This window comes from Bombus huntii, chromosome 10, assembly GCF_024542735.1.
Source record: "Bombus huntii isolate Logan2020A chromosome 10, iyBomHunt1.1, whole genome shotgun sequence".
Taxonomy (NCBI): Eukaryota; Metazoa; Arthropoda; class Insecta; order Hymenoptera; family Apidae; genus Bombus; species Bombus huntii.
The window spans coordinates 5,246,659-5,268,815 of record NC_066247.1 but is presented as its reverse complement, the minus strand read 5'-3'; the positions used below and the strand labels follow the sequence as shown (position 1 = coordinate 5,268,815).

Sequence of the window (22,157 nt, the reverse complement as noted above, 5' to 3'; positions counted from 1 at the left end):
ATCTTTGGGAATTCCTAACTATCCTAAAACAAAAGCACGGTATGCAATGTCAAAGCTTTGTGTTATATTTTTAACAAGACCAAAGACATTAGGACTCTTACTATGTTTTTTATCTCTTGCAATTTCCCTTCCTTTCTTTCTTTGTAATTATATCGATAGTAAGTTAAAAAAGATTAAATTTCCATTATGAAATTATGTCCTAAAGGTTTTTCAATTTCTGAACGGGTCTAAGAAGATTATTTGCTCGTACCGTGCTTTTTATCATCCGAAATTTCTCTTTCTTCCTCTTCTTATATTTTGTTTTCTTTTGTTCTTTGTATTTATCGAGTGTAAATTAAGAAAGATCGAATTGGAATTATGAAATTATTATGTTCTAAAGCTCTTTCAATTCTCGAACGACACTGGAAAGATTGTAGCTCTTGCTGTGCTTTTCATCTTCCGAAATTTCACTCTCTTTCATTGTTTTTAATTATCGGTTACGAATTAAAGGATATTAAATTCCGATTATGAAATTATATTCCAGAGCTGCTTAAATTTTCGAACGAGACTAGAAACATCGTAACGCGTGCTGTGCTTTTCATCTTTCGAAATTTCTCCCTCTCTCTCTCTTTCATTATTTTCGTTGTTTAATTTTCACGCATTAAGGAACATTATATGCCAATTATGAAATCATATTCCAAAGCTCTCTGACTTCATCCGCCTTTTTTCATTTCAGCCGCGCTCATTATTTTTCGTAATTTCTCTTTCTTTCGTTGTTTACAAGTATCGAGCCTCGTTAATTTGAAAATTGTTGGTTAAAAAATGAAAAAAATGAAAAAGCATTTTCGTACCTTGTTAACTTTTCCAGTCTCGGTTCGATGCGTTTTGATAAACATTTGATATAAAAATTTGATGAAATATCAATCGATCAATAATCAATATTATGATTCGAGTAATAAAAAGGCAAATTTTCCAACTTTCCACCGCGCTATCCTTCCATTTGCGTATCCATTCCGCGTACTCGAAACTCGTCGACAACGAGCGATAGCCAGCCAAGAGATCTCGTTGGAAAGTGTTACAAAAGTGCCATTATACGATAGAAACGCTGCGGCACGAGTGCTCCTAATCGGATCACGTTGCGTTTAAGAATGGCGTGTATGGAAAACACGTTCACGGAGAAGACTGCGAAATGCCAATTCGCCAGCGAATACGCTTACTCTGTTGTTCCATTGATCGCGCGCGATATCAACTAGTCGAAACAGGATTAAACGTCCAGTCCGATCATTCAAATTATATTCTCTGTCGTGATATCGAGGCGATGGTACTGTGAAATGGACCATTCTCTTGTCGCGTGTATTAATACAAAGTATGTTTATTGGCATTTTACAAAAATCTATCGTCGTATCATCGGTATCATTACAAAAATAGGCACATCGATGACAATGGAAAATGAAACAATTCGGAATTTCTAAGTAAATGGAAAATGTCCCGTTCGATGACCATCGTGAGAGGGACCTTTTCCACCGAATTAAAAATCTAAAATTTTGCGATATTCTGTTACTATACCGATGAGTTCATAACGAATCGTCATAAATATACTTTTTGTTAACGGACGCTACATAATGGTAAAAAAAAGTTGTAAATTATTATATTTTCTCGTTTGAACGAGACGAAATACGTTGGAGGATAGCTATCTGTTCAAAAGTTATTTTATCGAAAATGCCCGGAAACACGCGAATTTAGTTTTCTCGTGTCAGGTTGGAAACTAAGTGATCGCGGATTTTGTCATCAGGTGGTATTGACAAAATCCGCAATCACTTAGTTGCCAAGCCAATATTACATAAAGTACACGTATTTAGATGTAGACTTTTCAGCTTCAATTTCATCTGCGTTTACAAATTGTTATATGGCCATCGTTGAGCTGTGGGATTAGGCTAAAAAAATTGCTCAACAAAATCGTGTCTTTTATCTCTTGTTGCGATACAATTTTTCCGGGTGATTTCATGTGAAAAGAGTACCGCGCTCGTATAGGTGAAACAATGAAATCGACGCCTGACGATTTTATTTTCGCTGGTTTGCTCCACTCCCTTAAAATGTTTTTCCGCCGACAAAATTGAAAAAAAAAAAAAAAATACGTTATTTTTCAGTCCATTCGCTATAACGTATTTCGAAACGAGACAAAATCAGCGAGAGATGCCTTCCTTGTTAGTGTTTCGCGATTTCACACGCTCGATTGACTTTCTACGAACAATTTAGATGGACAATTATTTAAACGAAATTACAGCTCACCATAAAGTGCTCTGTCTTTCTTCTTCTTTTCTTCTTTTTATTTTTTTTTTTTTTTCTCTTTGTGAAGTTTTTGACAGAAATGCTCTTTAAAACTGTACAACTTCTATTACGAAAATTCTAGAGTTTCATAGTGCTTTAGTCGTGTCACTATAGGCTATATTTACGAAAACCGAATACGAAATTACACGATACATTATTACAGCGCTGTTTCCACGATCCACTTATCGAGTTTCGAAGTTCAACTTCGATAATTGCGCACTCTTGATGTTCAAGGCCAGCCAACTAGGAAGTTTGATTGAATTTCGAACGAATACAACAGGTTTCCGTATGAAAAAGCGAAATCGATCGGGACAGCACGTTGGTGGTTCTTCTGTTGCGATAAAATACAATAAAACTGTAAATAAAGTGCTCTTATCGTGTCAAATAAGCCAGCGTTTCGTACAAAATAAAATTAGCAGAGTTGTAACCATCGATCGAAAGATAGACTCGGTGAAATCTGGTGCAATCTGGCGATACCGAGAGATTTAAATGGCAATCGGTTCGTAGGCACTTGAAAACGACGGAAAAAAAAATTCTCGCATAGCTGGTCGGAGTACGATAGTTTTTATTGCAAATATGAAAAAAAAAACACCAATTCTCTGTCGTATATTAACTTGACGATTTATTACATTTTTATAACTTTGTTCTATGAAACATAAAATCGAGAGGTTCTTGCAGAGAACACTGTAGGTGAGAAAAAACGAATTTTCCAGGGGAAAGAGAAAACTTATACGTTGTAACGTAGCTCAATTCATCGTGACAAATAAGCAAATATTGCATATTCGCGTACTTTTCACCATATCGATTCTGATTCTTCAACGAAGCTCTTCTTAATTAATTATGCGACGAATTAAAGGATAATATTCAGTGATAGTAGCACTAGCAGTTCATTTTTATTTAGTTTTTTTTTTTTTTTTTTTTACTTAGGTTTACGATTATTTTCCTTATTTCCTTGTATTCTTATTTCATCATCTACACACACAAACACACATACATACAACCTTATTTTATCGTTACATATCTACTGTCTATTTGTTTAATATTAACCATGAATTATTTTACTGTTCATCTAATCTATCTATTAACTATGTAATATTCAGTATCTTTATTAATACTAATATTTCAATGTTAATCATACTCGTTATTAATGTACAGTTAAATGTTAATTATCCGAATGAATTGGGGCCGAGGTGGTTCGGAAAATCGAATTGTTCGGATAATGAAACATGTATCTATTTATCCGATGAATAGTCATAGGAATTAACCGTAAAAAGACTATCACCGCTGTATATATCACGCGAAATATTATTAGGTTGTCCGACAAGTTTCTTTCGTCTTATGAGGAAAAATAATAGACGCACAACGTTTTTTTGTTTTATATTATTTTGCCGAATTACGTACGATCCATTTCGTTCTGTTGAGATAAACACCGCGACATTTCACACACTCGCTTTCACGTTTGTATGAAGGCGCACTGTTGTAAAAAACACGTTTAATATAATATTAATTCATTTCTGAAGAAATTCTTTGAAACAACGATATACCTATCATTTTATTTATTACATAGATACGTATATCCTCTTACACGAATAAAGAACAAAAACCAAATATGTACGATACATAGTAATTGCATACTGCTTAACGTTAAGAAAGTTTATTGTTTAAAGTAATAATCTTGCCAGTTCCAAGAACCGGTGCTGATAACGACGATGAGACGCCGGTTCGGATAATCGAGCTTCGAATAATCCAGCCCTCTGTTCCATTAATTTTTCCAAACGTTGGAAATTAACTTGCAAAATAACAATAAAATACGTACGTTTGGCAAGCGAGTGAGTGACGTGGGACTTTTGCACAGTACTCTACATGGAAGACAGAAACAGTTAGAATCACGTAGAAGAAGTATTCCTTTGCTGTTCTCGTTGATACCAACCACCAGCTTCACAGAACTCGAATACTCGTTCTAATAAATTCCAATTAAGAGCCTGCCAACCCCTTTCTTCTTTCCTACACTCTTTTTCCTCCCCTTCTTCTTTTTCTTCTTCTTCTGCTGCTCCCTCGTACGTTGGTACGAAAATCTTGTGAGACCATTTTATTTTCTTCTTCTTCTTCTATTTTTTTCCCCTTTCTTCTTTTTAGAAACGAATCACGTAGCTCTTTGTTAAGGGTAGTATACGTTTGCGAGTTCTTTGAGCGAATGGGGTATTTTTGATGAGAGGTCTTGTTTAGCTCTCCCTGGGATAGATAGCCCTCTTTGGAAGGGCTGCAAGGGCTTCGTACGATCCAACAAGCTTAATTGCATACCAAACAAAGTTGTTTGTCGGCACAAATGGATTTTGATAAGGCTAATTGGAGGAGAACTACGATTTTGCAGATTTTGATTACGATGTGTTAGGCTGAGCGATAAATCCATTCGCGTTTCCCTAGCATGTCACATAGAACGACACGCCAAGTGTTATTACCTTTATATAAAAATATTCATTTGATCAGGGAATAATCGTATCTTCAACGTATCTTCAATTCAAAAAAGAAGAAATTATACGCAGTTTTTATAATATTTTCTGAGATGCACACACACTAGGGAAGAGTGAACGATCTTCTTACTCAAGAAGATAATTTTATAGTGCGCTTCTTTTAAATAACAGTAATGTATAATGATATAATAAGAATAATATGACAACACAAGTATACCAATTAGTGTATACAAACGCACACAACGATATATGTATAAAAATATTCATTTGATCAGGGAATAATCGTAACACGTATCTTCAATTCAAAAAAGAAGAAGTTATACGCAGTTTTTATAACATTTTCTGAGATGCACACACACTAGGGAAGAGTGAACGATCTTCTTACTCAAGAAGATAATTTTATAATGCGCTTCATTTAAATAACAGTAATGTATAATGATATAATAAGAATAATATAACAACACAAGTATACCAATTAGTGTATACAAACGCACACAACGATATATGTATAAAAATATTCATTTGATTAGGGAATAATCGTATCTTCAACGTATCTTCAATTCAAAAAAGAAGAAATTATACGCAGTTTTTATAATATTTTTTGAGATGCACACACACCAGGGAAGAGTGAACGATCTTCTTACTCAAGAAGATAATTTTATAATGCGCTTCATTTAAATAACAGTAATGTATAATGATATAATAAGAATAATATAACAACACAAGTATACCAATTAGTGTATACAAACGCACACAACGATATATGTATAAAAATATTCATTTGATCAGGGAATAATCGTAACACGTATCTTCAATTCAAAAAAGAAGAAATTATACGCAGTTTTTATAATATTTTCTGAGATGCACACACACTAGGGAAGAGTGAACGATCTTCTTACTCGAGAAGATAATTTTATAGTGCGCTTCTTTTAAATAACAGTAATGTATAATGATATAATAAGAATAATATAACAACACAAGTATACCAATTAGTGTATACAAATACACACAACGATATATATTTGGCAATAACGATAAACAACAACGCAGTATATGCAAATGTTTTGTAAGTCAATATTCCGAGAATGTCAAGTTAATTACGTACCGCAGTTCTTGCAAGTAACAATTGCAAATATTAGCTCTGCCTAAACCTGTTCTCTCGAATCTAAATGACCGAAAATGGACGTTATATTTCGACGGATATCATCGAAATATATATATACAGCTCTCAAGTATTTGCTTTTAATATCCAACATAATTTCATTAGCGTCTATACATATTGCGGTCTTGCAGCAACAAGATATTCGGAAAAGGAAGACGTCCGAGGAAATACAATGCAAAGACGAAGCAGAAGCGAGCAGAATTGATCGTTCATATTCATTTCCCCTAAGAGCAGAAGATAATCAGCCGATTCATTACACATGTAACATCTGCGCCACGTTATAACGAGCCGGGTCGATCCGCGTCAGATCATCCAAGAAACCATTTATCCCCATCGCCAGCAACCGATCGACTGGCAGTCTGCCATCTCTAAGGATCGTTAAAACCATCATCCTCCTCTCCATTCGACGCAGCGAAAACTCGTTGAGTTTCCATTTGCTCGAATGTATCTCGAGCCTCGATTTCACGAGTCTTCGAGAAGAAAACTGGGAAATTCGTCGCGTTGCTGCGCACGTGCGGATATCCGGATCGACGTTGAGCGAAGCCTGGTGGAGAGCGGACGCGAATTAGAATGCCGAGGAATAAGCAGAAAGTGGATGAGCCAGTTGGGACAAGTACGAAGGAAGGTCGATTCGGTGTCTGGCTGAGAATAATCGGCCAGCTGTCGACCGGGATGTCGCAGCGATCATGGTTGCGGGCCTGCTCATAGGTCGGCTGGCGCCTGTCTCTCATCCATTATACATGAAAACACTCGACCAGTGGCCTGGCCAGGCTTTTTCCTCGAGATTCCACAGCCTCTTATTCGTGTCTGACCATCCGTAATGATAATTCATACGCGCTTCGAGGAGGGTGCACGGTGTTCTTGCTATCGAGAGGATGAGTTCCTCGGACTCCTACGTTTCTTGGGAAGCCGCTGCTGCCATTGTATTGTTTTGTTGCGTACACACTGGGTCACGAAAGTATTTGAACGCTTGCCAGAGACGGGGAGTCCAGCAGGGTAAGCAGGCCAAGCGTTCGTCGATAGATCAGTATGTTGATGGTTGCATCGGTACGTCATCTTGTGGAATTAGTTGACGATCGTTCGTTACGCGCGACCTTCCATTGACAACGTTTTATTTCCGATCGATTACTAACTACCAACCGGTTAGTTGTTGCGATCTCTTTGAAAAGTGTGTCCCTGAAATGTGTTAGAAAGCAAAGGACAACTACTTTGTTCGCGTTGTATACAGCTGCTTCGTGATGATCATTTGTATTCTTTTGCTTGTTCGTTTTATTTTCTTCTATTAATATGTTTTATCGGCGAGTTAATGAACACCGAAGACACGTTAAATGTTAAGTGTTTAACCAGTCAACAGCGGAATTTAGTTTTAGAAATCTGTCACGGGGGTCGTGTTGGGTCACAGAGTGCGTGAATAAATACAAGCGACGACAAGCATACGCGTGAAACGCGCAGCGGAACGAGGTTTTTGTCGGACGTGTATACTCGTCAAACGCGGCTAACTGGTTAACAGAGTGCGCTTCGAGGAGGATGCGCTCACCGTGTTCTTATTATGGAAAAGACGAGTCGAACTGCTTCTTGGACTCCTACGATTCTCTCGTTTTGTTCTGTACACAGTGGGTCGCGAAAGTATTTGAACGCTTGCCAGAGAAAATTTATAGAGTCTAGCAGAGTAAGCAATCAGCGATAAATACCGTTGTATCAGTATCTCGTGGAATTAACGAATACACGTTAAATATCGAGCGTCTCATAGAAGATACAGAAAATAAATAGCAGGAGATAGTAATATTACGAGTAGATCGTGGATTTTTATAGGAAATTTGCGTGGGCAAAATTGCACAGAATGCACGTAATGTGAAGAGATACACGAAGCATCCAAAGTATAGTGCTTTCTGTAACACGTGGTAGGTAAACCAATTTTCCAGGCTCGTTTCCTACCAGCACGATCACGATACTCGATTTTCGATACCGCCAATGAAATTTCAAAATGTTCCATATAAAACTCACAATGTCTTAATAAATAATACAGAATGTATGCTTGTAACAGATATATTGGAACGTCCATATGTTAAATTGTACCAAAAGTGTCTCTCTTTTGCAAACACGTCTATTACAACGACGCATCTTTATACAAACATTTTCGTATAATTTTGTATAAATGTATTTTTATCTTAAACAGAACAAAATGGATCGTGCATAATTCGATAAAACGATATAAAAGAAAAGATCTTGTGCTTCTGATAAAATGTTTCCTCATAAAACCAAAGAAACTTTTTGCAACCTAATATACAGAGTGGTTGGTAACTGGTGGTACAAGCTGAAAGGGGGTGATTCTACGCGAAAAAAGAAGTCGAAAATATAGAATAAAATTTTTTCGTTCGAGGCTTTGTTTTCGAGGAAATCGACTTTGAATTTTCGCTCGGTACGCGTGCACTTTATCGCGTCTCGTTATAACGGATCTCACTGTACATCGTTGTCTCGATGGAAAAATTAAAAAAAACGTTTTTATTCGATATTTTCGACTTCTTTTTTCGCGTATAGTCTACTAACGCGATCACGATACTCGATTTCAATATTGCGAGCGAAATTTCGAGCTGTTCCGTACAAGACGCGCAACATATTCCCAAAAAACGAAAACAAGAAAAATGTCTAGAGGAATTCGAATACCTTGGTAAGCAACAAAACGTGTCTATCCCGTTCTCTCATTCGCATGATGTTGGCGGAGCGCCGCGTCATCGCTGTTCCCTGTAATTTCTGTTGGTTTCTTCGCGCAAGAAGAGACGAGGACTCTAGGAGTCAAGGACGCGGAAGAAGACTCTTCGCCTCGCCTCTCTCGGTCTCTCCGGCTTTCTGCCTTTTCATCCCTTCCGCTTTCTCCCTGATCTTTACACTCTGTTCGTTTTATGATTCCACGACGTAACGTAGAATGGGCGCCGGTCTCTCTGCTAACGAACCAATCAAAAGAAGAAGACGAAGCGCGCCAGTTGCTCGTCGCAGCGAACCCTGAATAAGCGAAACGAGAGGGAACTGGCGTCGGACGAGGCCACCGAGAACGCAGGAAAGACGAGAGACGAACTTTTAGTAATCACACGCGAATCTTGTCTCGTTCTCTCGCTCTCGTAGACAAAAGCTTTTGCATTATGTTGGATGGACGCGTCGACAGATGGAGAGGATGGTTTTTGAGGACGCCAGTGACGTTCAGCTGGATGGGTTTGCAGTTCGGTAGAAGGATTTTTCAGGGTTGTTAGAAGGCTTGTTAAAGGGTCAAGTTCGGTCGGATAGAATTTTAATCGTATTCTCAATTAATTGTATTATGTTAGATTATATTGGTATCTTAATACACTATGTATGTTATGTATGTTGTGGACGTTTGTTCGTTGCAGCGAAGCTTATGTCCATTGCTATCTTTTCTCAGCATGTGCACGTTTGATACGTTCTGCTTCTGCCATAGTTTACTTCTTAAAGCTCCATCTTAATTTACCATCTGATATAATGTTTACCAGCTGTAGCGTAATTTATTAGACGGATTACGATGGAGGATGTCTCGGATAAACGAAACCGCGTATATTAAATCTGTCTTGCCTTATTTACGATTGCGCGAAAAAGATTGTTCGGGGCAAAGTTAAGCTAATTTGAAGGGGCACGCGTAACGGTGGAAAGAATTTTTTCACCTCGTTTCTTTCAGGGGATTTCAAGGTCTTTTCAGTCTTTTTATACACAGCTCTGTATACTTTGTATGAATGAAAATATCAAGGGTAATAAAGGGAAACGTAAATGCAAGAGTATTTGTACTCAAACCTTCGGAAAACTTTTCACCAGTTTCACGAAATTAAGGTGTATTTTAAACGAAGCGTTTTCAAACGCAAAGCACCTTGATACTTTTCACTGTACAAAATGAAAAGTCATATCTACCGATGCAAAGGAGTATATTAAGTTCTATTCGTAAATATACCGTTGGCCTTGGAATCTCCTTAAAAAAAAAAAAAAAAAAAAAAAAATGAACGAGAAAAAATTCGTTCCACCGTTTCACGCGCCCCATGAAATAAAGATTTTTTCATACAATCGTAGATAAGGCAGGTATTTAGGTGATCTCATTTAGCCGAGACACCAGGTATATCTTCTAGGTCATTTTGTTTCGTTATTTTAAGACCTGGCTGCTAGGGGCGAGCATTTTAATTCTGATGAAGCTTTGCGAAGTTTCGTTACAGGGGTTGAGAATGATTTGGGATATTGTTACGGGTAGATTGCGATTCTCAGGCAAGTGGATATTTTGGAATTTTAATGACATTTGCAGAGTGAAAAGTTTCGAGTTTTTTCCGGTATACGTTGTAACTCTGCAAAGGACAAACTCGCTTAAGTTTAATTACTCTGGGCGATGAATGATTTGCGATATTGTTAAGAGCTGATTGTGATTTTCGATTGGGTCTGCCATTCTCGAAAAGACAAGCTTGTTTAATTTTAATTACTGCGAGGGTGAATGATTCAAGACGTTGTGAAGGGGTGGATTGTGATTTTGAGAGAAATGAATATCCTGGAATTTTTTAATGACAATTATATCGTTATACCTAGCGAGCTTTCGAATTATAATTCTGGAAGTAGCCAAGATATTTTTATTTTAATTGCTGTGAGGGTGGAAGATTCGGGATATTGCAAATTATATAATCTACAAAGAGATGAATATTTGACAATTTTAATTAAGACGAAGACAACAGATTTGGAACGTATAAATGTCGAGGGTGGATTTTAATTAACAAATAGTTTTTATAGATCATTTTGGGACAAAAATTGTAAGTAATATCGTGGTTTTGTAAAGTAGAAATGTTATTTGATAACAGACGAGTGTCTTAGACCATTAATTATGCTGCTGATGGAAGAGAAATGGAATTTTAATTACGACGAACCTTCTACGTACTGTGAAGAGATTGCTGATAAAGTAAATATTTTTGATAGAAAAATTTCACTCCGACGAAAAGAAGAGTATTACAGAGAGAAAAATTCAGCACGCCGCAAAAAATATGAGACTCGCCTGAAATAATCTGAGCAATTTAGAAGGTATTTAACAATGGCGAGGAAAATAAATAACAAGGCGATTCTAACCTTTTGTTCGATAATCCATTCGAAAAACAAGAATACCCGGCTGTGAGAAATTAATTAAAAACGTTCGTAAAACGAGAGAATGTTAAAATAAAAAAAAGAAAAAAAAGGAAGGAACGCTCACAACAGCATACTGCACGATAAATTGTACAACATTGAAAGACGATTAATTATACAACAATAAGTAATATCACATTTTATTTAAACGTCAAACGTATCAAACACCATCAAGCGAACAAATTAAAACACAACGATTAAACACAAACAATTAGCTAAAAAGATTTATTTATCAAGTTTTCTTATTACTGTTATAAACGTCCTTTTACCGAGCCAAATTTTACTCCTGAAAGAATCGCTATTAACGATTGCAAGCATCTTTTCACCAAAGTTAGGATAACGATCACGTTATAGATACTATCAGGCTCGTGTTTCCATTTAACCATTTTCGTTCGATGTTCATCGATAATTGGATTCCGCCGACACGATGGATGCAACATTTGCAGGATTTCAACTCGGCGCAACTGAAAGTTGGCAAAGCTCGTTGATAGTTGGCCGAGTTAGCCTATGAATTTCTGATACGGGGAAACAATCGATTTTGCTTGCAATTAGCGGTTCACCTCGCCACTCTCTCTCTCTCTCTCTCTCTCTCTCTCTCCCCCTCTCTCTCTCTCTGTCTCTATCTCCGTCTCTGTTTTCGTTTATCGATCGCTTATCGGTAATTACGCCGATGGATTCTTTGATTTTTTGGAATTGGCGAGAAATTTTTGATCGAAGAGGAATACCTTGTACCTCGCGTATTTCTAGTTACAGCTATAAGCGAAGATAAATATATTTAAAAAAAGAGAAAGATTGTAACTATATATGTGTGTGTGTATAAGAAAAGTACATTTTTACGATGTACTGAGAAATATGTCGTTATTTAGACCATCTTCTTTTTCTTCTTCTTTCCTGCTCCAATATTCCATTTGGCATACTTAATAGTCCCAAAGTTGTATATTAGATTCTACGATTCTTACAGCGCTTCTCATGCTATTCGCATGATCTATGTTCTGTACACAACGTCTAATACCCGCTGTTGGATGTTAGAAGAAAGTGGAAGAATTATATTGTATACGTTCGACTTGCTCTTCGGAAGCAGTAGATTTCGGAAACACCCTGTATATGTACGTTAAAAAATTCAATTATTGTGCGAGAGAAGAAGGAAGATCAAGACCACGAGAGAGGAAGAAGAAAAAGTACTTGTTCGCGCGTAACGAAAAAAGGTGGATAATTACTAACTAAAAAATATTCATTTAATGTGTGAAAAAAGAAGAAAACCGAAAAAACGAAGGAAAAAGAAAAAGAAGAGAAAGTACCTGTTCCTCGTGCACAAAGAAGAAAGAGGGGAAAAAAATGTTCGCACACAAAAAAGGGAAGAATCGAGAAATCAAAGAAAGGGTAAGGTGTCCGAATAAAAAGGGGGAAAAGGGAAAAAAGCAGCTGACCGAAGAAAAAAGAAAGAGAAAACCAACAATTTTTATCGTGTACTCAAACACAAAGAGGAGAACACAGAATCGGAAAACCATAGAGAAGATCCGTCGATCAAAGAGAAACGAAGAAACCCAATGGAAAGGAAGAGTATTCTCACGAACAAAAAAATAGCATCAGCACCGATACTGTCACCTAACCAACCAACCGTGGGTATTGCGCAAAGAAAAAAGAAGAAGATTCAGAAAACAAGGAAAAGGAAAACGACAAGCGAAAAAGGATACAAAGTAATCGATTAAAGAGAGAAGGAAGAAGCAAGCCGATTAAAAAGAAGAGAAAGTACTCGCGCATATAGCGAAACAAAGAATCAGAAAACCACAGTCCTCGAGCGGGAAACGGATTATTCCAAAGAAAACAAAGAATGCGCTTACAAGCAAAAAGAAGAAAAAAGAAGCAGTTTCCAATTGCCCCATTAACCAACCAACCACCACCGCGACATTCCACAAAGAAAAACGAAGAAGAATCAGAAAGAAGACAAAGATACAGAGTACTCGATTAAAAATCAAAAGAAGAGACAAACACCGAAGAAAAGAAGAAATGCTTCTTCACACAATACAGAAGCGCACAAAGAGAAAGGCAAAGAGTCAGAAACCTATAGGAAAGGCACGATCCTCGTGCGAAGAAAAACGAAGAAACCCTCCGTCTTCCTCCGCAAGAAGAAAAAAAGAAGAAATAATAAAAGAAGAAGAAACAAAAAAATAAGAAGCAAAAAGAAAGAAGCAGATCTTAAAAAGCATCGCCACACCACCACCACCACCAGCCAACCAACCATCACATTCACCATCTGTATGAAGCGCAACGATCCGCCCTAGAAACCCGGTCTCCGTTTAGCCACGGGGTGAAAAAGGGGTGAGAATCCGTGGTGGTCGACGTCGATTAGAGGCGAACGGAAGCGTTGATCGTAAAACGGGAACGGGCATCGATCGTTTATAAGCGGCGTGGATGGATTAATTAAAAACCGGCCCCGGATAACACAAAGGGGGTGAAGAGGGGCGTAGCGGGGGTCACGGGAAAGCCTTGAAACCTCGGCGATCGTTGTCGTTACGGCGACGAGCCACGAAGGAAAAAGGGGGACAAGAGATGGCTGAGGAGGAGGTGCAGGTAGGGCGAGAGGATATGTAAGGGTGGCGAAAAGGGGCGAGGTCGACGGAAGGGGCGCGTCCCTGCTATACCAGGCAAGTTTTTCGCTTTCACGGAATAATAAAAGGATCGCGTGCCACATGGAATTCGATATTACCCTGTCGGCTGTCGTCGATGCCACCAGCTGAGACGATCACGCTGAATACAGGAACTTTTTGTCGCGCCGTTGAAAGACGGCTTTAGGCTGTTGGAAGGCGGGATTTTCGGACACAGAGAAGTTACGCTAGTTTTCCAGAATTTCTCGATTTCAAAGGCATTTTCGAATATTTCGCATTCGCAAGAGTATTCTTCGTGTACCGGCGACCAAATTTCGACTGCGATATTCGGTTAGCCGTTTGTAATTCTCGAGAAGACGGAATCGTTTAATTCAATTAAATTACTAACTACGGGGATTTAATTAATTATTAAATAATTTAAATTATTACGGGGATAGATGATTCGGGATGTTGTTGTACGATTATCGATATCAGACCGACGGCTATCGTCGATGCGGTCGGATGGTTGCGTTGTACACCGAATTTTCTTTTGTTTCGGGGTCGAGGAAGGGTTTTAAAGGATCTTAAAGGATGGTTCTTGGGATATCGAGGAGGGTTGCTCTTCGGCATTTTTAAATTTCGAGAGGATTTCGAGGTGCTTCAGGCTTTGCAGAATATTCTTCTTATATCGATGACGAAGTTTTAAGTTTCGAAATTCCACTAGATGCTCGTGGAAACTGGTTTTAAGGAGCTTTCGGATCTTAGCAAAATTTCGAAGCATTCTTAGTGTATAGAAGAATTTTGTCTGCAAGTGTAATCGTCACAGCCAACAATCTGATTTATGGAAATATTTTTTTTGATATCGATGACCGAATCTTAAGTCTTCAAACATTATTATTGTATATTATTGTTACGTAAATGATTATTAGAAGTTGATTCTGAAGAAATTTCGAAGCATCTTCGGTATATAAAAAGGATGTGTTTCTGAATTTATTTTACCATCTTATTTTATTTTTAATTTGAGTAATCTCGATCGATGATATTTGCTAATTTTTAGTTCTTGAAGAGATTGCCAATTGTTTTCCTAATAGAGTTTCCAATTGTACAGCGATGCTTCTGGAAAGACAAGGTATATTGGTCGGAAATAATTTTTAATATACACTGCCCTTTTTACTTCACAGTAGAAGAAACAAGTCGGATAAAAGTTAGTAGAAATTAAAATCAAACCGGTAAGATACCTTAAGAAGAAGAGGATCGTAAATAAGTCAAGTTCAAGGGTGATGCGTAAAATGAGGAGAGAGAAATTATTCGAATTTTGCAAAGAACGAAAAGTGAAAGGAGAAGTTTCGGAATAATAACGATTGTAGACTATTGAGAAGAAGAAAAGAAGAGTAATTGTAGAGTAGAATGTTGAAAGTTGGAGATTTTCAAAGAAGTAGGTACTGAAAGAAGAACTTCTTCCAAGTTTTATTTCCAAAGATTTATATATACTACTGCCGCTACTATCATTAGGAAATCAGAAATATTCAAATAGTTTACTAGTTTCGTTTAATATTACGCGACATATTAGCTTAACGCTAGAACTACCGATAGTTAACACGAAACTATTTCTATCAAAAACCAGCCAAAATGACTGGTCTTTAAAAAACACGTAATAGTGGAATATTTTTATATTTATTGATTTATTACTTTCTCACAGAAGGAATTCCATGTTATGTGGTACATTTTTGGTATTATTAATCCATCTGGGATCCCTAAACGAGGGTTAACACATTTATAAAATTGTAGAACCAGTCATTTTCACTGCTGTGGTATTTCTAGTGTTAGCATCTAACGATGTAGCGATCGATCCGGAATTTTCCTGATAACCGACATCGTCGTGTCGAATGATACGCGGTAAAAATTTGAAAACGTGTGGCAAGTTGTACAAAACGGGGAAATTGTTTAATTGAGGTTCGATAAACAGATCGCAGGATCCTTTTGACTGGTCATTTTGACTGGCATTGGTATAAGTAGCCTTGATACAAAATTATTTTCAGTTTGAATACACAAAAAGCAAATTAAAATTCATTATATTGTTCTTTTAGTTATCGTTACGAAAGTCATTACGTCATTGCCTGAAAAAAGAATATAACACGGAGTAACAATTTTCAAATAAAATTGTAAGACCAGTCGATTTGAGTTAGTTCTAGTGTTAAAAATTATATTTTTCCTCCTTTTATAAGCATAAAAGACAAGCAGGAAAAATTAGAGACAGAAGGTTTTCGTAAGATTTATAGTTTTCAAATAGTCAAGATGACAATGCAAAGTTATGGCCTGTAGATACACGTACGTCGATACTTTCTAAATATGATTAATCTTTGAGACATTACAAGTTTTATCTTCTCAGTATTTCAAAAGTTTCGATGCAGTAAAGTTCTTATTCCCTGTTGCTTTAGACCGAGCCACGTTCTACGTTCTCTCTTTCAACGTGTCGAGCACTAGCTTTCCAGCGACCCAGATTTTCCGATACAGATTCCCACACCCCTATATATCTCTCGCTAAACGCTCAAAATTCTCGATGCAGTAAATCTTTCCTTTCCCCATTAATCCTGGTAATGTATCGCGGTTCCTTCTTTGTTGTTTAACCTTATATAACTGGAATGTTCTACCCTGTTTCCAACAACAAAAATATTGCAATTCATTTGATTTTTAGTTTGATACTTCCGTCAGGAGATTCTCATAAATTTAGTCTGCTTCGTAATACAACCAAGTATTACTAAAATCGAACTGGAAAATAGGATGAAATAAATGTTATGAAATGTTTCTTCGTTTTATAAGGAAACAATAGACGCACAATGTTTTTTTGTTTTATATTGGTTTATCGAATTATGCACGAACATAATAATAGAAATAGAAGGAAACGGATCATAGGTAATTTAATAAAATAATATAAAACAGAAATTATTGTTCATCTATCATCACCTTAGCAAACGAAAGAAACTTTTCGGACAACCTGATATAATGGTACGAAGTTTCGAATAATCTTTGTCACCTGAACGATTTAACTTTTCATACGGTGTTCGATATTCGTACAAAGTTAATATTCGTGGTCGATGATATAATTTTTCAAATTCTAGACAACAATATCGAACATAGACGATACGATATTAAAAATTTCCAAATTTCCACCTTTCGCTGTCATCCTGATAGTTTGGAAATTCCAGAAACTATCTCACCGCTGTTGCATAATCTTCTCTATCTTATCTTACATTCGTAAAGCGTCGAAGAAAAACATTTCCAAAATTCCCAGACAATTTTCACAGCCTCGTACTATCGATGTCACGATGATGTGATTTCGACATTTCGAAACTCACCCCCTCGATACTATCTCGACGCTCTCTGTTCATCCCTTTCCTTGTAAATCATCCCTTAACCCCTTGCGTCGCATTCGCCAACGAAACGAACGACGAAATTCTCTCTAAAAACAACGATATAAACGTATCGACTTCGCCTACGTTCGAAAGATGGTCGATCGTTGTATCGTGGATAGATAAAGCCAGGAAAAAGGGATGTTTATCGAACATCCTCTGGTCGATGAGTCGTTTTTCCAAATGGAATCAGACAGAGGAAATAATTGTTTGTTCTGTTGGAAATGGGACGAGCTGTCGAAGCTGCAACGAAGATTGTACGCGAAAGGGTGGGAAGAAGAATTTATTGAACCGTTTCGGCCCGGGTCAAACGTTCCTCTGGATCCGTTTATGAATCATATTCCGGCGACAGGCTCGATAGCTTTCCTCGCTGAAAAAAAGAGGAGGAAAAAATAGATAGCTTCCATCGGCCTCTTTTCCCCTTCCACGAACACCTTTCACCTCTCTTTTTCCTTCTTTTTTTTTTCCATCAATTTTTCTGCACAGAACACGGTATAGTGCTAGCTATCGAACCGATACGAGATACCTGTAAATACTAAATACTGTGAAGAGCACAACCGAACGAATAATGATCTGTGGTTCTTTTGTGGCTCATTTTTCGCTGCCAAATATAGCAACGAATTTGTTGATTTTGTGCAAAACTCTTGGACATCCGAGTTTCCAAGGTCTTATTTAAAAAGATACGAAATTCTAAAATTCAATGATCGTATTTTGTCGAAGATCGGTAAATATCCTAATAAATACATTTGATCTAAACTATTTTCTTATGTTTTTAATAATATAATATACATATGTATAATATCCTCCATTGTAAACAGAATTAATTCACCTACTACTTTTTTTTTAGTTGCATTCTTCAAAATATGAACTTGCATAAAAATTGCAAAAATCTGCAGTCTACTTATTAGACTTATTACAGGTCTCGAGTTAGAAGAAATTTGTAGCGTATCTATTGAACCATTGAGAGCCAACATTATTATTATTGTATATAGATTGCTTTACAATAAAATATAGATTGCTTTGATAAAAATTTCCGCGAGCTTTAAAGCCTTGAAAAAGCTGCAGCCCGTAACAGCATCCCTCTATTCTCGCGAACGTTGTACCTCTGTTATTTGCTGGCGATGCATCAGTAACGCAAAAGTGAACTGAACCCGGTCAATTTCCAAATAATCCATCGTATCTCGACGATAATCGCGAAACCCACTTAGATGACCATCGCATGTACAATGAAAATTCTAACAACGGAAATATACGATAACGTTTAATATAATACGATATCCTATTATCCATTTCCTTCGCTAGCCTTCGTCTAAATTTCTCCCGAAAGCCATACATCTTGAGCGTAATCGCGAAAGCCAGCCTATAACCATCGTAAGCCAAATTCTGGCAAAGACAGTTTCCGATTCCATCAAGACACGCAGAGGATCGTGTCAGAGGTCGATGACAGTGGCCCGCCACTTTTCATTTCCCCAATTTCCTGGCTTGGCTAGCGAGCATATATACCGGTGCAGCATACCACGTCACCGAGACGTCGCCGCCAGTGTGGCTCTGACGTAGAGATTTAGGGCCTTGGAAACGTCCTCGAACGTCGCCGCGGGTCAGATAGCTTATCGTGGCATACAGTCAGGAAATGGAAAAGCGTCCTCGAGAGCCGGTGCAGCCAAGGTTTCGCCCTCATCCTTCCTACGAACGAGAAGGATCTCGATCCAAAGGACTCGAGAGAGAAAGAGAGAGAGAGAGATAGAGAGAGAGAGAGAGAGAGAAGCTAGCACGTCGTCATCTCGAGAGCGAACCTGGTTGCTGCGGAATTTAATTAGTTCCACTGATGGGAACGCATTGTCCTATTCAGGATCTCCACAGTCTCTTTGCATTTTCATGACGAACGCAGGCGTTCCAAACCTCGGAAAGGTGCCAGCGAATTATCGGCGGAATTAATGGCTTTATGTTTGGCTTTTGGAAGATTTTTCCGGATGATGGAATCTCTTGCGTAATTGCACTATTGTTATCAGGTATGTAGGGAATTGGAAAGTTCAAAATTGCGATTGCGGCGAAAAGAGAATTTGAAGATCGTATTTCTTTGTAATAACGACACCGTGTCGTCGGCGGTAGCTTCGTTGTACTAGATATTCTTTAGCTTGTTGATAGCAATCATCTGTATTTTATGTTAACTATAATGTAATTGTTCCTGTCGATTGTAAAACTCTTTCCTTTTTTTTCTGTGAATCTGTGTCGCTTACCTCTTAAACTTTCTTTCGTCCTCCATTGTAGACGGAATTAATTCACCTACTACTTCTTTTAGTTACATTCTTCAAGGTATGAACTTGCATAAAAATCCGCGGTCTATTTATTAGCGAACGCCCAAGTTAGAAAGGTCTCAAGTTAGAAATTAGGAGCGTATCTATTAAACCATTGAGGACCAACATTATTATTATTATTATTATTAGTGTATTATAGCGTGGAGTATTGTAGAGATCGATATTTTCCAAGGTTTTAGAGAATTTTGGAAGAAGTAGCTAGTTTTTACAGATCGGAAGATGCTTTCAATATTCCCTGCTTTTTTCCTTTATCCCTTTCCACGTTAAGGTTTCTTGATACTACGTTGTCCGATGTCACATATTTTAAGAAATGTTGGGAACGGTAGTTTCTAGAAACGAGGAAGCTTTCCTTTACGTTTTACTTCGATTAAATTCAATCCGATTCGATATTTACTTTAATTTAATATTTCCTCCTTCTGTTCGATTATTCGATATTTTTCTTTCAAAATAGAATATGCGTGTGAAATTTAGTTTCGAAGGGGGAAATTTTGGTAGAGTCGAACCATCGAAAATCGAAATGCTTCTCTATTTATACAACGTTTAGCAGGGATAGTTTTCTCTAGCAAACGTGTAAAGCTACTGCGTTTGACAAGTTCGTATTGCCTATTAATTACCAACATAGTGGAAAATTTATCGACAGTGACATAGTTGTCTCGATTCGAGGAACCATCGTATAAACGCCCTTACGAATATTTCTCGCTAAATGACGTTAATTGACATTTCATTAGCAGCATTTGATATGCGTTGCCACCACCAATGGGAATTGTAAATATTTGCTCGTGATTCGAGTTTCATTAATTCTTACTAACAGAACAGAAAGTACGGAAACTGAGGGAAAATGTTCACATGCTCTTCTATCTGATCTCGTTTCAAAGTTAGAGTCATTTCGATGTCCCGATGATCCGCAGCTGCTCAAAATGACTGCCACACTCGGCACTGTATGCAAACCTGCAGTCGTCAGTATCAAAGAATTTCACAACATTGAAAAAAATTCCAGCTATTCGTTGAATCTGTTGGCAACCTTGTTGTATACGTGCACGAACTATTTCAACACTGGCAATGGCCATCGAATGCACAATTGCTTCGAAGTAACTGCAGAAATAAAAAAATCTACTGGATTTAAATCCGAGGAACGAGCAGGTCAGACAGTAGGTCTTGCACGACTCCATTGCAAAGCAGTTGCTTGCCATTGAAACACAAAAATGTCTATGACTCTGAAACAAGCTCTGGTAAGTTCGTACGAATATCTTCTATTGTTTTTCTCTGTCTCCTGTGCTTTTAACACTTTGACTGCCACGTTGGCCACGGTTTCTCCTGTGACGTCACGGTGGTCATTGATGATCGGAGCGCTTGAACTTCTTACAATTGTAAAAATTGTATGAAAATCGACATTTAGGGCATTTTGAATATAACCGATAAATAGAAGATACTTTGAAATAAAAAGTGCCTCATTGTACGATTAAACATTTTTATTAGAACATCGATAAAAAAAAATGAGAACAAATCTTGCATCTAACGGTGCACTGTGTTTGCATCCGTATCTTTGAGGGCTAATCTACGAATATTATTATAAACACAGCGTAGAAAATAATCGTAAATGCTGCTTTATAATCGTATAATTGAGGTTAGAAGTGTGCACATACCTTGCTATTATATATAGAACGAGCAAATACCGTTTACTAATATCTTCTACACGTTTCAACCATATATTCTGCACGTTTTGCTAACGACGAAACAACGAATGCGAATGGTTTGTTGAAATAAACGAAGCCTCGTTATAATATGTCGCTATCAGCTGTTACCAAGACGCCATGATGGTTACCCGTGACCACCAACAAGATAAACGGTCCATTGGGGAACAATGTTGTCTTACATCGTGAATTTATTATTATTTTGCCATTATATGCTTCGAATAATAAAAATACTCCCGTGGCGTCCTGAGCGAAACGTGTGATTTCGGCGTGCCAGTCAAAGTGTTAAATTAAGTGCCACGTGTTATGATACACCCTGTATATATTATTATAAGTAACCTACAATATATTTCTGTATCACGGTATATACTTAACGTTAGAATATGAAAGTTTCGATGAAGGAGGATGAGAAGGAGATATCAGTGGCGGGAAATTCGCGCGTAAACTGCATACTCGATGGACTGTCCGGTTTCCGGGTGGCAGAGCTCGCTCTGTGTTGCAGAGGCCGCGGCACGCATAATTCGCCATTAAGCTGGTCACCGTGAGACGATTGGGAATGAGCAGCGATCGCGGATTTGCCGGAAAATCCTCGGCCATCCGACCGAGTCGAATTCGACGGCCACGAGATTTGCATACGATCTCTCTTTCTCCCGGACTAATGCCGGCTGGGAATCCGATCGCTTCCAGGGCCATTGTCGTCCAATCGAAACTATTCCGAGCAACCTGCAACCTTTTCGATACTTTAATACGCGCGGCACAATTTCCAAGCGTCGAGTTTGTTTTATCCTGCATCTGTGAACTTGGAGTAGCTTTAGGTGAAAGAAGAATTATGCGAACAGCGCGTTTCATGGTAAAATTGACGTGAATCGATATCGTTGCTTCGAAGTTTTCAGGCATTTTGTAGGTTTTACTCTCCTCTTTTGAGTAATTCTGATCATTTAATATTCTCATCTAATATACTGATCATATTAATAGTGATTTTTTCAGCCATGATAATAATTCTTTTTCTTCCAACGTACGATCTTCAGCCTGTGTCATACACACAGACACGCGTCTGTATTTTTCTTG

The 22,157-nt window shown here is 37.7% G+C and overlaps 1 protein-coding gene and 2 long non-coding RNA genes across 3 annotated transcripts in view; 1 reads left to right on the top strand and 2 right to left on the bottom strand.

Annotated features, from left to right (window-relative positions):
• LOC126870098 (syndecan-like) overlaps nucleotides 1-22,157 on the top strand; it is a 231,566-nt gene that overhangs the window by 109,571 nt on the left and 99,838 nt on the right. The gene's annotated exons all lie outside the window — the stretch shown is intronic.
• The window catches only part of LOC126870139 (uncharacterized), a 103,291-nt gene that overhangs the window by 2,202 nt on the left and 78,932 nt on the right, over nucleotides 1-22,157 (bottom strand). The window lies entirely within an intron of this gene.
• Nucleotides 1,361-21,205, bottom strand: LOC126870146 (uncharacterized). The gene is made up of 2 exons (XR_007691138.1): nucleotides 4,238-21,205; nucleotides 1,361-4,166 (listed from the first exon to the last, which is right to left on the bottom strand). It is a non-coding gene; the product is annotated as an uncharacterized LOC126870146 (long non-coding RNA).